The sequence below is a fragment of the Asterias amurensis genome, chromosome 2 (genome assembly GCF_032118995.1).
Source record: "Asterias amurensis chromosome 2, ASM3211899v1".
Classification (NCBI taxonomy): Eukaryota; Metazoa; Echinodermata; class Asteroidea; order Forcipulatida; family Asteriidae; genus Asterias; species Asterias amurensis.
Genome location: NC_092649.1, coordinates 424,034 through 439,896, shown reverse-complemented (window position 1 = coordinate 439,896; position 15,863 = coordinate 424,034). Strand labels below are relative to the sequence as shown.

General features: G+C 39.6%; 1 pseudogene; it reads right to left on the bottom strand.

Annotated features, from left to right (window-relative positions):
* Positions 1–121: 121 nt before the first annotated feature.
* On the bottom strand, positions 122–14,772 carry LOC139934015 (isatin hydrolase-like; annotated as a pseudogene).
* Between the last annotated feature and the right edge of the window lie 1,091 nt (positions 14,773–15,863).

Below are 15,863 nucleotides of genomic sequence, written 5' to 3'. Positions count from 1 at the left end.
TGCAAACCCCTCCCTTCAATGCAAACCCCTCCCTTCAATGCAAACCCCTCCCTTCAATGCAAACCCCTCCCTTCAATGCAAACCCCTCCCTTCAATGCAAACCCCTCCCTTCAATGCAAACCCCACCCTTCAATGCAAACCCCTCCCTTCAATGCAAACCCCTCCCTTCAATGCAAACCCCTCCCTTCAATGCAAACCCCTCCCTCCAATGCAAACCCCTTTCTTCAAAACAAGTGTAGTTGGGTTCTTTAACATACATAGTACATTAAAAACACATTGGGTCTATTGCTTTACGTCCGTTTTTAAATTTGTTGGTAAAATAAACATGTCTTCTTCAAGAAATCAAAGAGGATTCAACTGTTAATGTTTGTCAATTAATGTACATTGTTGAGAGCCATACAAAAAACAATACTCTGGTTGAAAGCAAAGACACATTTGAACTCATTGTTTTTCAGTTCCAATCATCACAATCAATATTAAAATGTTGAGAGAAGCCAATAACTTCCTTCTACATTGTTTTATTTATGAAGTAAATTGGATTAAAAATAATAATTTTAAACTTTTCTTATTGTTAAACTGTAAATACATACTTTCCAATGATCGTTATTTCTTTAGAATTAGTATAACCCTCTAGTCCCTGCACCGCCCGAGTTTGCCGAAATTATTTTGCAAGATTCTTGCAGTAAATTACTGGAATCATACTTCAACATTTTCAAGGCTGATTATTTATAAATAAATGCACAATTTGTGACCCTTTCGGTGATATTTGTACAAGTCCTCATGGGGGGGGGGGGGGACACAGTACTTCCCCTCGTTAAACGCCTGCGGTAATATTTATGGCGATTATTTTTGTATAATGATTAAATGGACACAATCATATAGCTTTTCAAGGCATTTATCTGGCTCAATGCTGATTATTTGCGAAGGCGTTAGTTTTCGACAATATCACCATAAATGATAAATACAGTTTCATTTGTGTTTACTAATGAGCGTTTTGTTGGGTAAGAGCTAAAATTATTTCATCATCATTAGCTTCGACAAGTCAACTGTGAAAGGATGAATCAATAATGATCTGTAAAAAACTAGGTGAATTCACCAATGCGTAGACCTACTAATGACTATCTAGTTATATTTTGATGTTTCTTTTTATTCTACAAACAAAAGCTATGGCGAGGTTTCCTCCTACCGCATTATACAGTGTATCACTTTAGGTGGCTGGGGGGTCCAGTGGCATAATGGTTAATATCTTACTGATGACCATTATATAATAATTGTAACGGATAATTATTCTATTCTACAAAACGAACGAACTTAAACCGGGGGAAAATTGCCCATCAGGTTGTTTTGGTTCCATTAAAAATTATTCAAGAAACTGAGTACAAATCATTGCTGAAAATGTTCAGTCGTGAAAAATATTGTGATATAGCCAATATTATGATCTAGGCATGAGGCTAAAACCTGACTACAGTCGTTTGACCAGTTCTGAATCACTTCTTGAATTCACATGGTTTTTTGTAGCAATCTCTTTGATATCTTAAACAAAAAAGTTTATCAGTTTACCTAAACATGTCATAAAACTCACCAAGTATTGACTGACAAAAAAAGATTAGTTCTTTTGAAGAGGCTTTGAGAAAAGTATCGTCACCTGTTTGACCAGTTCAGGATCAGTTGAATCTATTCTGAATCAGTAGAGTGCCCTTTATTGCAAACCCATACTCCCATTCATAAAACTGTCTCTCAAGGACACAAAACTTCAGAGGTGTGTTGGCATGGACTTGGACTTCATTTGTTTAGTGAATGTCATGCAAGTGTCTTCAATAGCAGCGCAAAAACCCAGCGACAAAACCACAAAACAACAGCAAAGGCAAATGAAAAAGTGAAGCAAACCTAAAAAGCATTATTGACCCCTCCAAGCTTAATTTTCTCACAAAATAAAAAATCTACAAGAATTTGTTGAAGTAATGTTTCTCAAAATCAACTAAATAAACTTTCTACTGCAGTAGTATGATTTTACCAGACTTAGTAAGTTAGTGCGGCACCATTTGACGCAATGAGATGTTGAGTGATCCCGAACTGGTCAAGGGTAAGTTGCCCCCCCCCCCCCAAAGAAGATTTGATAACTTCGTCTCCTCAAAAAAGCAAGATGACTGCACAGTATTTACAGGAATGTTTTTTTACACATTCTTATCATTTTACATAAATATTTTTTGCCCCGACACTCCAATTCTAAAGGTAAGAAGTTTTAACAGTGTTTTTCAACCAACATTTTTCAACAAAAAAATGACAAATTTCGCAGACAACCTTCAGGAAAACGGCCATAATTTATTTGCTGATGATGTTTTGCACTTTATTTTGGGTTTGTTGGTTTAATGGATGTTAATCTTCACATTTATCAACAGAAATTGGTAATAATGAGAAATGATATAATTATTTGGTTATTGCAAAGTTGAAGTGATCCCGAACTGGTCAATGATCCCGAACTGGTCAAATGACTGTATCTAACACTGTGGTTTGGGGAAAAAGTTATTGACCGGAACAAGCGGCACGTTTCGAAACAATAGCGAGGTTTAGCTGCACGTAACACGAGCAAACACGTGACCGTCTAACGTCAACGAATTGTTTGGTTTTTAAGGTGACGTCACCACTTAAAGCCTATATCATGCTTACCTTTGACGTCTGCACGTGACGTGAAATTGATTGTAACGTAATGTATTCAAGGCAGTGGACACTATTGGTAATTATTCAAAATAATTATTAGCTTAATATGGAGGGGTTGATAGTATAAAACATTGTGGAAACGGCTCCTTCTGAAGTAATGTAGTTTTCGAGAAAGAAGTAATTTTCCATGAATTTGATTTCGAGACCTCAAGTTTAGAATTTAAGGTCTCGAAATCAAACATCTGAAAGCACGTAACTTCGTGTTGCAAGGGTGTTTTTTCTTTCAGTATTATCTCGCAACTTCGACGACCAAATGAGCTCAAATATTCACATGTTTGTTGTTTTATGCATATGTTGTGATACACCAAGTGAGAAGACTGGTTTTTGACAATTACTAATGGTGTCCAGTGTCTTTAAAATGTGAGATTTTGAGAACTACAAAATTTTGTGTTGACGTTCACGTTAACGTATACTGTTTGTGCGTAACTTTCACGTATTTGTTCCCGTAACGTGCAGCTAAACCTCCCTAGTTGTTGTCATATTTTTTCTTATAATGGAGTTTATTTGGATGAATCGATTTGATGTAAAAATGTTGAAGATGTACAACATATATTCTTCAGTTTCAGACATTTTCACTTTATGGTTTCAGAACAAATGAAGACATTAAGCCTATTGTTTCAGGTAGTAAAATACAATGATTAAAATGCTAACTGAAAAGATCATTGCAATGATTGGTTGAATGGTTGCGTAGTTATTGACTTCCAGCATAGCGAATATACGTAATGGTGCCCCACTACCGCCACTAATCTTCATAGGCAAAGCATGTACTCTAACTCCCGTAGCAGGTAGTTTATCCAAGTTGGCGACGTTCTCCATTCCATATACATTGGCAGCGTACAGATTCCGATGAGCTAAGAAATCGAGACTTTGTCCGTAGTCAACAGAGGGCATGTCGATTCCAATGCCCGATATCTGTCGATTTGACACCAACCACGAAGCAGCTTCGGGAGCGATCCCTGGGAACTGATATAACGAATTACCCTGATCATCAAGGTAGGTATCATCCCGAGTGGATCCGAAGTACGACAGACGGTCGGGATAGAAAGCTCCCCAACCGGTGTAAACAAACAGTAAACAACCGTCTGGTATTTTCCCATTGATTCCTTCCCAGTCGTGAAGATCCTTGGTAGTCAATTGATAATTGCGATTATTAGAGGCTTGTTTTGAGATGTCAACTCGTACTGCGGGTCCAACCAATTTACTGATGGGTATTTCATGAACTCGTAGTTTGCCTTCTGAGAAGTGGGCAGGGGCATCGAGGTGAGTTCCACCGTGTTCTGCTGCCGCAAACTTATTTTCTTCATACCTACAGAGAGAAGCAAGCAGACATTCAAGAAAAAAGACATACTACCATAGTTCAAACCAATAAAATCACAACTTTTACGCCAAGTGATATGGATCTTAATTGCAAACAAAGTGTATGTTTTACTTGTTTTAGGCAAATAGAGGCTTTACCCCTTCTAAAGTTGGGGAGACGGCATTCGAAGTTGGGGAGACGGCATTTGATGTTTGGGGGAAGGAATTTGAAGTTGGGGCATGGAGGTGGTTGGGGAGAAGGCATTCGAAGTTGGGGAGACAGCATTCGAAGTTGGGGAGACGGCATTTGATGTTGGAGGGAAGGAATTTGAGGTTGGGGCATGGAGGTGGTTGGGGAGAAGGCATTCGAAGTTGGCATTCGAAGCTTGGAAAACTGTTGCTTATTTTGATCGCAAAAAACATACCCCGGATTTGACTGGTCGCCCCCAGCCCCCCCCCCCCCCATCACACACACGCTGACAAAGATTTGACTAGATATTTTAATAATAATAATAACTAGACATTAAGTGTTTGTGAACAAACACGAAGCTGTTCCGTGTTGTTTTGCTTGGATTATATGCTTCATTGCCAAAGGAATATATAACTGGAAAAAAAAGGTTTTCAAAAAAGTTGTGTAGCTCTTGATATATGGCCACACATTCCAGTTGACCCGTTAGTAAAGGTCAACATGGCCTCACAGCTACCAAAGACTAAGCTGCGATGACCAAGGAGTCTATAACTGAAACAGTTTATAAAACGGTTGTGTATATCTTGATATAAGGTCCTAGAAGTAAAGGTCAACCAGGGGTCACCGTTTTGCAAGGTTAATATTTATTGTCTAAGAGTATAAAACTGAAAAAGTCTGAACACTGGCTGTGTACTTTTTTTATATATGGTCTCACTTCCGGTTTACCCGGAAGTAAAGGTTAACATGGGGTCAAAGTTATATCAAACTAATTTTAAATGCCCAAGGAGTGTATAACTGAAAAAGTTTGAAAATCGGTTGTGCAGTTCTTGAGATATGGTCCCACTTCCGGTTGACCCGGAAGTAGAGGTCCACTGGGGGTCACGGTTTTTTAAAATTTATTTTTAGTGCCTAAGGAGTCTAAAACTGAAAAATATTGAAAATTGGTTGTGTAGTTCTTGAGATATGGTCCCACTTCCGGTTGACCTGGAAGAAGAGGTTAAACTGAGGTCGCGGTTTTACCCAACAAATTTTAAGACCTAAGGAGTCTATAACTGAAGAAATTGAAGTAAAGGTCAACATGGGGTCACGAATAGCCAATGCGAATGTCCAATGTCAAAGGAGCTAATAAACTGAAACAAATTGAAAATCGGTTGTCTAGTTCTTGAAATAAGGTCACACTTCCGGTTGGACCGAAAGAAAAGATCAGCTATGGGTCACGGTTTTCACAATTTATTTTTAATGCCTAACGAGTCTTACACTGAAAAAAGTTTGAAAATCGGTTGTGTAGTTCTTGAGAAATGGTCCTACTTCCGGTTGACCCGGAAGAAGGGGTCAAAATGAGGTCGAGGTTTTACCCAACAAATTTTAAGACCTAAGGAGTCTATAACTAAAGAATTTATTTAAATCGGTTGTGTAACTCTTGAGATATGTTCCAAGTTCCGGTTGACCCGGAAGTAGAGGTCAAATCGGGGTCACAGTTACCCAAGGCAAATCAATCATGCCTAAGGAGTCTATTACTGGAAAAAAATCGGCCGTACACTTCTTGAGCTGCAAAGAAAAACTCATGCTTCCAATTAGCATAAATTAACACGTGATGGCGTCACAGTATCAAAATTGTGTTTTTCGTACTAAGAAATTTCATAGGGTACACGATGGGTATGTAACTTACCCCAATCCAATGCCTTTTACAAAAACCCTACTAGAACGTACATTTGTTGTAACAAAAACCCTGAACCATCGTAGGATTCCAATGTGTGCCTATTGGTTGTGTACAAATCCAATGGAGTATGCACAAAGTATTAGGTCCAGAACGCGGTTAGAAAACAAATACAAGGATGCCAACATCAGGACTGCGTCGTAGACTACCCTCAAGTAAGTCCTCAATCCAAACAGGTCCTCACTGTCAACAGAATGTATTGCAACACCCATAGAGAAAGTGTACAACCACATGAATAAGCGACTGCACCCAGTTTAGCTGGAACCGCACTTGATTGGTTTTGCTCCTATCTCAGCCAGAGAACAAACTTTGTGGGCATAGACGGTGCAACCGCAGACAGAATGCCACTGCAATATGGACTTCATCAAGGTTCGGTACTTGGCCCAGTGCTGTTCTGTATGTATTGCACACCAATTGGAGACATCATCAAGAATCATGGCCTTGGTTACCACTGCTACGCAGATGATACCCAGATATATTTATCAGTCAATCCTATTCAATCTGAAGTGATCCATGCAGTACAGCAAATAGAAGCTTGTGTTGATGAGCTATGCCAGTGGATGACTTCAAACTTCCTAAAACTGAATGATGGGAAGACCGAGTTCATAGTAATTGGATCTCAACATCAAAGGTCAATGGTAAATATCTCTGGGATCAGGGTGGTACAGGCGTCATTCCTCCATCAGACACTGTCAGGAATCTTGGTATCATCTTGGATTCTAATCTCTCCATGGATCGCCACATCTCCGCTGTATCCCGAGCAGCTTTCCTGTCACTCAGAAATATTGGAATGGTCCGCAAGCATATCAATGATCATTTTGCAGAACTTTTATCCCATGAATACATCACTTCAAAGCTTGATATGGGTAATTCTGCATTGTACAAACCGAACAAATCACAACTGAATTGACTCCAACGTCTACAAAACAATGCAGCCAGGGTAGTTACATTATCCAAAAAGAGTGTAAGCATTAGCTCTCTTCTGAAACAACTGCACTGGCTCCCAATTGAACAGAGGATCAAATACAAAATCTGCTTGCTAGTGTTTAAAGCGACGAATGGTCAATCCCCGTCTTATATAATGTGATCTTGTGCAGCCATATATGTTCCAACACGAGAAAAACTACGCTCTGCAGACAAAGTTCTCCTTGAAGAACACAGGGCACGCAACTATTGAGGAGAGCGTTCATTTCAAGTCGCAGCAGCAAAGATATGGAATGGTCTTCCACATTACGTCCGGGCAGCTGTCACAACTGATACATTCAAATCAGCACTCAAAACACATCTGTTCAACACCCACAAATTATCATTGCCTTTGACAAGCATAATGACTATAACTTTTTTTTTTAAGATATCGCGAGCAGTGCACCTGGAACGTAGCTGACTAGGGTGCAGATTTTTTTAGCAAGCGCCATGAGCGCCTGCATTGGCGGATACCGGTGTGGCGGTCTCGGAGCTCCGGCGGTCTCATAGCTCCAGATTTACCAAATACGGTAGTATTACGTCATGCCGTGCCTGCGCACACCAAGCGAAAGTAGTCAATTTTAGCGCCGTGCTGAGTACAATCTCGTAGTAGACTTAGGGACAAGTCGTTTATTGTCACACGCGGTGAGATAGTCGAGTTGCAGCGGTGCTCTCCGCGTGCGAACTGCTGGTTGCGCAACTACTGCGCTGCCTGACTCCAGGCAGCTCGTAGTAGTCGCGCAACCAGCAGTGCGCTGCAACTCGACTATCTCACCGCGTGGGACCAAAAACGACTTGTCCACAAGTCTACTCTCGTAGCTGTCATGGCGGCGCCCATATCGTGGTGTGAACGAGTGGAGCGTATGCGACAGTATTGTGACAAAAGTAATCACATTTATAATAAGTATTTGAGGAGTGGGAATTACAAAGAAGATTCTTCTGAAAGCCAGAAAAGGGTTTTGGGTTGCCCCTCGGAAAAGCACTCGTACGGTAACAAAACAGGTCTCGAAGATTTATTCGTGGCGGCAGGGAGGGGGAGGGGACGGGGACTCACGCCCGCAACGACAGCATGCTACGTCACCCCGGAGAGCTTGGCACGCGCCAGAGATCTGAGACCGTGATTACTGCGTGCCGAAATCTCCGGTGACGTCACCCGGAGCTCTGAGACCGCCGGAGCGCTGAGGCCGCCACACCGGCGCTATACAAGACTTCGACTATTATTATTATTACATCCAGAAGTACTACGTTGTATACTCCTAGAACTATTTCGGTTTCGTCCGGCTATCGTCTCCCGTAACTTCATAGGTTTATATCCCTCACGCGTTAAACGATGATGGTTCAATCATTGTTAAATGAATTTTGGAATCGAAAATCTCTCTTTATTTTTATTTTAATCTCACAGAAAATTAGGCTCTGTGTGTCATTTGATATCTCAATTTCCGAAGGTGCGACCACAGAACCCACTCCGCAATCTAAATAAATGTTGAAAGTTATAAATTCTTACCGTAATTCAGTCCCCAAATACTCCGTTTTACCACTACACTACAAATGCTGATTGTCCACGAATGCATCGCAAAGACACGACACGTGAGGAGCGTGCGCATATTTTTTTCCAGGACAAACGTGGAGAATTATCTACACACGTTTGTCCTAGAATAAAAATAAAAAAAAACACGATCCGTGCTTTGCGTACAAAAACATATGGACACGCGTCTGGGAACCAGACGTCTGATTCCTAGATGCGTGGTACACAAAGCACGGATCGAGTGGGTTTTTTATTCTAGGACGGACGAACGTGTGCGAAAATTCTCCACGTTTGTCCTGGGAAAAAAATAATATGCGCACGCTCGTCACGTGTCGTGACTTCGCGATGCGTTCGGCAGAGTTCGGGGACTATCCGGAACTGTCGGAACAGCTAATGATAAAAACAAATAAAAATCTTAACAAAAACAATAGCTGTTCCGACCACTACGTCGGAACAGCTAATAATAATAAAAACAAATAAAATTATTAACGAAAACAATAGCTGTTCCGACGACTACGTCGGCACAGCTAAAAATAAAAACAAATAAAAACCTTAACAAAAACAATAGCTGTTTCGACCACTACGTCGGAACAGCTAATTCAAATCTTAACAAAAACAATAGCTGTTCCGACCACTACGTCGGAACAGCTAATAAAAACAAATAAAAATCTTAACAAAAACAATAGCTGTCGTTCCGACCACTACGTCGGAACAGCTAATAAAAATCTCGACGAAAACAATACCTGTTCCGACGGTAGGTCGGAACCGCTAATAATAACGAAAACTTATATTGCACCATAGTCCTCCAAAAAGACGCTCAAGGCGCTTAATAATATTTACATTTGGTGTACGGGCCTGTAACGTAACCCCTGATCTTTGTGAAGTTTTCAGATTGGTTGGCTACAGTTGAAGATATAGAGTAGTGCATCGCTTCCCTAAACAGTCATGTACTATCATCATCTTACCATGGAACAGTCCCATCTGGCCCACGAACTGTTATAGTGAAGTCAAACCCACCGCCAATATAACGTAGTTTCTCCAAAGTCGTAAGACATGTCCAGAATTTCACCTTTCTCCAATGCCAAGGCGTTCCGAGACAAAAGAAGTAGTGCCACACTGGACACCACGAATATGTTAACCATGGTTTAGTGAGGACGTCACACAAACAGCTAGAAAAGAAGTAACACATTGACGGTGATTTACGTGGCAGCGTATTGCTTCAAACAAATTTATTACAAATTCTATTACGTAACAATTCGTACAAGTCTTCAGAGGGTTGCAATTCCTTTTCAAGTGCCATGCATACTGTCACATATTTACTTACAGAAAATTGTCATGTTAAAGACCATTTAATTCCAGACTTCAAGAAAATACTGACGATATTAAGAATTTGTCTTCCTTTATAAACACCATCTAAAGCCATTTTCACACTACAGAGCCATTTCCCGGGAAATAAACTCCCGGGAAAATCCCGGGAGTTTTTAACCCCACCGCCACCCCAGCAACCGTTCTCACTATCCCAATTTGGTAACTCCCGGGAGTACTATTTCCTAGGAATATGCACGGTCGTTTCACACTTACGATCAAACCCCAGGAAATGTGGTAAACAGGTCAGCCCATGCGGAAGTTACAATGTTTGTGGACGGAAGTCCGTTCCCACAACGCCACGCGGCCGACTGCAAAATCCTTGCCACATGCGACCCAAAATGGCTGCACTTTAATTTTGTATTTGCATGTTGTAATACCAATATATTGTGTGATTACGGCGGAGAAGAAGTCTTGCAGTTCGGGGAAGACGTCGCTGGCGTCTTGTCAGGAGAAGACGATTGCTGTGACAGTGTTTTAAAGACATGCGGAATAACAATCGGATGGAATTTGTCGTGCGATTGACGGGTTTCATGGCACTTGCTGGAAGTATTTATTGGTCAAAGGTCAATCTGGTCTACCATGAAGAGCGGCCACTGGTGGGAGCAAGTTGCTATTAGAAAAAGCGAAAGGGAGCTTTCCATCTGCGACAGCTTTTTTTTCTTTTGAAACTGTAATTGAATGGACTTTTGTGTCCGTGTTTTACCCAGAGGTTTTGTGTTGGCATTCATCTCAATTTTTACCTGTTCACACTATAGTTATTTCCCGGGAAATTCCCGGGAACTTTTGGTTGATCTGTTCACACTACAAAAATACTCCCGGGAATTTCCCGGGAAATGACGTTTTCCCAGGAAATAATTAACCCTGCTCAGGGGCAGGGTTAAGGGAATCAACCCTGGGGTAAGGCCTAGAAATTTTCTGAATGGCATTTTCGAAGGATTGTATAATAATATCCATGATGTTAGGGCCAAGATAGTTAAAGGTTTTATAGAAAAAAATACCGCATAGTCGATTTTGCACAATCTGACAATAGCAGTAGAAAGAAAAAGAAGCATTCTTCCCTTCCAACATCAACAGTGCTGTTTTCCCATCGTGCAAAGAAAGAACACGGAATAGGCTTTAGCCCTATATTGGCTAGCATTTTTTCATGGCTTCATAAAGACTTTTAAATGTATGTTTCTTCAAAAATAAAATGTTTTTGCAGGAGAACACTTATGCAATAGAAAATATTTAGGCCTTGAAAAACAAAACTATTATCATACCGACCTATAGTCTTTTTTCCCAAGGTTTTCAGTTTTTATCTGCAATGGGCAGGGGTCCGTTAATATCCAGCTTCACGCAGGCAGAAAACTTTCCCGTTTCTTGTAGGCCTATATGCCCATCTAGCTGCTTTTGGACTGCATCGTCGGCCAAAAATGCAACCAGTTTCAAAATTTCATCATCACTCCATCGGTCACTTCTACCCATCGTAAGAAATTGAGCAACAGATTGCACTAAAATATTTACTGTCAGGTGGTAGACAGCAATGTCGATCGAAGAACTCAAATCTGACTCTGGACAACAAAAGTCCATCAACGCCCAAGTATACATGCATTAAGAAATACCATACACACATGGCGTGTGTACGAGAAGGAAGCTTGTTCACGCCAACTATTTATTCTATTCCTATTCCATGCACGTGATCAATTTTTTCAATTCATATATTTATTTGTAAATTACACATGTAATTCACTTTTATTTTCGTACCTAAACGTAAACACTTTCAGAAGGAGAAAACAAAAAAGGGCTATTGTTACCACGCGAATTATTTGGCGCGCTATTTTTGACGTCTGTGACCTTTCGAGATTAATGACATCTCAACACAGTAGAAGCAAAAGGTGGGGTAAGTTAAACCCGCTTTCGTTCTCACTAGCTGCTTTTCCCGGGAAAAACGTTTTTCCCCGGGGTTAACTCCTTTAACCCTACCCCTTAACTGGGTAAATTACTTCCCGGGAAAATGTTATTTCCCGGGAAATGTTTTGTAGTGTGAACGGATCGACTAACAATTCCCGGGAATTTCCCGGGAAATACCTGTAGTGTGAAAAGGGCTAAAGAGGGGTTCCAACGGCTACATTACCTTAAATACTATCCGTATAGACCCAACCATTTCCATGGACAAACATACAACTTCAAATGCACCGAGGAACCTCTCGTCCCTCTTGAATGGTTATATTTTGGTGAATTCATATTTGTTGCAAAATATTCTCTGATTTGGGATATTCTGATGAATAGTGCAATCTCACGTCCTTCAGTGTAAGGTAATTAACGGTACAATTATACCTAAACTTCATCCACTTCTTTTATTCGTTTAATTGTTTAATTTGTTTAAAAAATATTTAACATTTAGCTAAATAAATGTTTGATTATCGATTTTAGCTTTCTTGGCACGACTGAAGACTCGGTTGCTGTAAAAATCAAAGAAGTGGTGGCAGACTTTCAAAAATGGATTTCGTTTATACTTTGCACAAGTGAAGGCCATCAACCAAAGTGTAAAAATATCAGCACTTCATGAGTAAAAATTACCGAAAGTTGAGGGGTTCACTGTGTGAAAACCAAATAGTGGACCTACCTCTCAGCTGGATATGGTAAAAAAGTCCCAAAGTAGCATTATTTAGGAAAGTTTTGCTTCTAGGCGTGAAAGATAAAATACTGGTCTGTAGGAAGTTCAAAACTTTTTGGTATTTGTTGAACTGGGGATCAGTGTTGCCAGAGCTTCATGCTTTTTGGCAATTGTATAGATTTAAAGTTATAAAATAATGCTCGTTTTATGACTTTCTACATGCTTAAAGCCATTATACACTTTCGGTAAACAGTATTGTCCAAGTCCCACACTTCGTGTATCACAACTTATATATAAAACAACAAACCTGTGAAAGTTTAGGCTCAATCGGTCATCGGAGTCGGGAGAAAATAACGAGAAAACCCACTCTTGTTTCTGCGCGTTTCGCCGTGTCATGACATGTGTTTAAAATAAATCCGTAATTCTCGCTAACGAGAATTTATATTGTTTTACCGTTTTCTCAAAAAGTAAAGCATTTCATGGAATAATATTTCACCATTACCTTCTGTAAACCCTGCAAATTATTTGTAAATCTGTGAACTTTTTTTTATTCTGTACCGAAAGGGTCCAATGGCTTTAACAATGATTGAAGACTGACAAAATATAATAAAGCATTTTATGACAATATAACTCTCGGTTGTATAAACATGCATCACAGAATTAAAAAAGAAAGTTTTTGTTTGTTTGAAATATAAAATCCAAAAGTTAGGAAGGGCAAAACTTGGAAAATTTGCTGAAAATCTTACTTTGGCCGTAACCATGGCAACCAATGTCTGATATAACTTTGTTTTTTTGATTTTTGTGGTTTGTGTAGGCCTACCAATACCTACTCATACATGGAGTTCTGCCATCATTTCAAAAATATCTTTGATTTTTACAGCAACCTAGTCTTAACTATCTCGCCATAATTCACGAGACCGTTTTAGAAAGCTGCCATCCCAAGCTCCGCAACATACAACTAAAAATAATACTTGTATCAGGGTGTCCCCAAAAAAGACTACACACTTTTGAAATGGCTGCAGAATGAAAAATATACGATTCTGGGGAAAACGGTTTGGATGTATGGATAGCTTATGGTCTCAACTTTTATGACACCAAAAACTGCGAAAATAATGTATGCCTGGGTGAGCTCTGGTCACTTATGTGAGGGTATGAACATTAGGCTGCGCAGGAATTAGCCTTTTGTGAGCTTACAAAATTGATGGTGATATGATGATCAATTGCACTCAGTTTGTGTTTGATGAATGAATTATTTTATGATTTATTAAACCATTTGTTGTATGCATGAGTAAACAGGAATAGCATTTTTTCTTGTAGTATTTTAACTTTCTCAGTGGTGTGTTCATAAAAGTCAGGATGGGGTGATGGTAGCCCCCCCCCCCCCCCCACATGTTGCAATTTCCATGTTACAAACTTTTTTTGTTCACATCTGTCACTTTGAATAAAAACATTCACCCCACGTTTCAGTTATTGTAAGAGGAGTTGAACGTTTCATTTGTTTTTTCTTAATAACCAGACGGGAATTAAGTAAATTGATTATTCAAATACGGGTTGAAGAAAGAAGGAATGTCAAAGATATTGGCTATTTATTCTTAAGATTACCCATTGACCTGAAGTAGCCGACGTCTTGTAAGCTACAAAGGACTACCTCTCACAAAGGGAAGGCTAATTTCTGCGCACGCTTATTTTCATACCCTTCACAAAAGTGAGCAGTGCTCACCCAATCAAAAAATATTTTCCCCGTTATTGGTGCCATATCACAGTTCAGTCCATAAGCTATCCGTACACCTAAACCTTTCCCTACAGAATCATTTACTTTTTATTCGGCAGTCATTTAAAAAGGTGTATAGTGTTTTTTTTTAGACACACGGTATAGTAACGTTTTCTCGGTCAACTTCGGAAAACAAGCAGCAGAAGTACAGGGACAGGGTACTTTACGCACCAAAATAATGTATTTGCCTTTTTATCACTTAGAACTTTTTAATAAAAAATTCGTTTTAATAACAGAAGGAATTGTCTTCCATCACTATCCAAAAAGCCCCTCACTATTCATATCACATCTTAATATCAACTACAACATCAGGAGTCTCTAAACAACATCCATTGCAGAATGCCAAAAGGTATATCATCACATTTTATCTTTTCCAAATCCCAAAGAAAGGTGATGCATTTTATACAATCTTACCTTAACAGCAAAACCTTTGCGATGATACACCAATAGAGTCCAATACAGTTAAAAACTTCTTCGTCTATCGTCAAAAAACCATGGAGCTATAAAGGATAAAATTCACATGACCAAACCTTAAACAAACGCACCTTTCAACAAACTTTATTTGCTATAAACATTCTCTTTCGTACAATACTCAGTGGTGTTATTCTCAACCACTGTTCTGCCCCAGGAATGTAAACAGACAAATAATGATCTCGACCAATAGTGACCTCGTGACAGACAGAGTACAAACATTGTGTGACCCATATGGATCCAAAATGATTGATTTTGCGCGGCGTATTGTTTTGAGGCATTGCGGGTAGAGGCATGGGAGGCATTTCATTCCTCAATGGGTGAGGTCAAAACTATTGCAGTTTGCGGGAATTTTCTTCTTGTGAACTTTTCATATGACACGTCTGGCGCAAAAACAAGAACTCTGCTTTAATACACAATGACACAAGACAACCAGAAGTTTGAAGGCTATTTTGTCCGAAATAGATATGTTTTGAGATGAATAGACAAAGTATCTTTGCCATTTATTTTACTGCTGTGGAGTAGATTTCGGATTCGGGTGCTGTACCACGCTGTTTGGTTTGATCTCCTACAAAATTGCAGAATTTGAAACTTTTTTGGTTTTAAATTTACAGCTATATAGGCCTATACTTCTCATTTAAAGGTCACGCTATACGGACACATGCAATAATGTTGTGTATTTCAATAAAAACACAACGGTCCCTGGTGGAATTCTCCGTGTGTGTCCTGTGTGAAAGTTCGTCCTCTGAGTCCGTCCTTGAATGCTCGAGGGCATCGGTTGTGAATGCACCAACTCAATAAACTAATCAACTCAAATTTAAATAAAGTCTCTCAGCCTCCTGAAAACAAATCAAATGTATTTTTCGGACAACTAAACTTTAGATTTCGTTTCTTCATTATTGACAGGTCAGCCCTTTTTTTTTTTTTTTTTTGCTACCCAGACAATAATCAGGCGTGGATCCGGGAAGGGGGGGGGGGGGTTCACGTGCCCCGGGTAATTTTTTGTATTTAATGTTTTGATCAAAGTGCTTAGAAAGTGCTTCTTGACCTCTGTATTTAGGCACACGGAGGCTTGATTTTTCGACACAAAAACTCAAAAAGCTCAAAGCTCAGGGGTCCCTGGACCCCACCCCTGAAATTTCTTTGAGCAAAAAACAAAGTATTACTATTAGCCTATAAAAAATTCTTGATCCGCGCCTGATAGTTTATGTATTTTCCATTTTGTTATAAAGTTCACAGTTTTAAACTCAA